This window comes from Penaeus vannamei, chromosome 19 (genome assembly GCF_042767895.1).
Source record: "Penaeus vannamei isolate JL-2024 chromosome 19, ASM4276789v1, whole genome shotgun sequence".
Classification (NCBI taxonomy): domain Eukaryota; kingdom Metazoa; phylum Arthropoda; class Malacostraca; order Decapoda; family Penaeidae; genus Penaeus; species Penaeus vannamei.
The window spans coordinates 2967392-2969891 of record NC_091567.1 but is presented as its reverse complement, the minus strand read 5'-3'; positions in this window follow the sequence as shown (position 1 = coordinate 2969891).

The following is a 2500-nucleotide window of genomic DNA, read 5'->3' as shown; positions in this document are numbered from 1 at the left end:
TTTGATATAAAGATAAATTTCAGCATCGATCACGTCTGAGATTAATCTTGATACCAATAAATTTCGATATCAGTAATCTTTGACGTCAATAAATCATTTTTGGTAATTTTCTATATTACGTCCGCATGACCGATATCGACGATTTTGGTATCGTTGGATTCCTCTCACTCTCCACATTGCAAATATATAGTTTTTATTGCGCGCTAACCCCCCGTTAGCGACAAACTTGGCCCCGATAGCAGGGGAGGGCATGAAAGGTTCCGGGGAAAATGCGGGTTAAATAGCACTAATAATATAACGCACAGTGAAAATAACCATGGTTATTCACATAACTTTCCATTGCAGGGGGGACCCTCACTGGGGGGGGGCTGCCGCCCCCAAACCCCCGCCGAGGAAACAAAACCTCCACCACGTATTCACGTCAGGCTAGAGCGTTACACAATCATCGTCGATGTCGGAGCAGGGGGCGTATTACCTCGTAAGATTCTCACTGAATCAGCATATTAACCTTATCATAGTCAGCATTGTATATAGAGACGATTGTAGTATAATCAGGATAAACACGGTGGCCCGCCCTCGTCGGCGGGTTTTGCGCCTTTTTCGATGTTACACCGATGGCCTCAAAGTCGAGTTTCCCTTCCTCTGGAATAACGACATTCGTATTCCTAACCGAAATAACCGTCGCGTTCAGAAGTCAGTCATAGTCGCCGCGATGGCCGAGTGTGGAGGGTGCTCGTACTCCGAGACGGATTTTCTGCGCGAGATTGCCATTAGCCAAGAAAAAAATGCTAGATATGTGCTTCCGCCACGGCCTCCTTCGTCGTGAGAAAGATTGCGGCAGGTGCGGGCAGCCAGCACCTGAATGTGAGGTTGCATCACTTCCTGTGTGCTGCAGCGTCGCTGTATCCTCCGGCCTAGGACCTCCTGCCTGACGCACCCTGCCTCCTTCACATTTTGCGGCAAAGGAGCACCCTCCCTAGTAATTAGCGGCATTAATAAATCAGGTTAGTACCTTAAAAATCCTAGGTTATTGTAGGTTATCGGCTCCGCATCTAGTTTGTGTGCGCTCTATCCTGCCGTGAATACGTGGTGGAGGTTTTGTTTCCTCGGCGGGGGTTGGGGGGTGGCAGCCCCCCCCCCAGGGGGGGTCGCAGGGGGCGCAGCCCCCTGCAATGGAAAGTCATGTGAATAACTATGATTATTTTCACTGTGAGGTTAAATTATTAGGGTAATTTTCTATATTACGTCCGGCGCTCCAACATCGTTGCCCCCGCAATCGGGACCAAGTTTGTCGCTAACGGGGGGGTATTTGCATTGTATAGAGTGAGAGGAATCCAACGATACCAAAATCGTCGTTATCGGTCATGCGGACGTAATATAGAAAATTACCTCATTTTTTTTTTTTTTACATCATGGTCGTAAGAATGTGAAATTTATGATTCTTTAATGAACTTATCAGTGTTAAGATACTGGCATTGGCAATTAAATTGATTGTGACGTGACGAATAACCTACGAAATGCTTTGTTCATTGAACTTTGTTGACGTACATTTCTTACACTGATCCACTTCCCTTAATACTGAGGTGGATTTGAACAGTTCCTCATATACACTCTAATCCAAATAAAAATAATATCAGAGAATAAACAAAAGGATGGATCCATATTGTGCACTGAATATCACAAAAGTTTTTTTTTCTTATTTTTATCTATTTATGTATTTTTATTTTATTTATTTAGTTTTATTATGCTCTGAATATCACAAAAGTTTTTTTTCTTCTTCTTTTTTAATATACCAAATTCTAAATAAACCTAATGAAATGATTTTTAAAACACTCCACACACACGCTCCCACACAGACACACGTGCGCGCGTACGAATACAGAGAAAGACACGCAGATAAATGAACTACAGTACGGATAAAAATAATAATAATAATAATAATAATACACACAAAGGCATTTCTTGAGACTTAGTATTGTGATCCAGTTACAGGTAAGATGGCTGAGTTGTCTGCGATAGCTATACATTTTTTTTTGCTTTATGATAGTATAAGCTAATAGCTTTTTCAATTATTCATGTTTATATGCTATCAAACTCTCGGTTGTACATAAATATACATAAACACACGCACACACACATACACATACACATACACATACACATACACATACACATACACAGGCACTCACTCATTCACACATACACACACACACACACACACTCACAAACACACACACACACACATACACACACACACACACACACACACACACACACACACACACATATATATATATATATATATATATATATATATATATATATATATATATATATATGTATGTATGTATGTATGTGTGTGTGTGTATGTGTGTGTGTATTTGTACACACGCACACACACACACAACCATATATACACACATACACATTCTTAATATTAATATTGATATCATTGTCATTATCATCATTAACATTAAAATTATCATTGTTATTGTTGTTA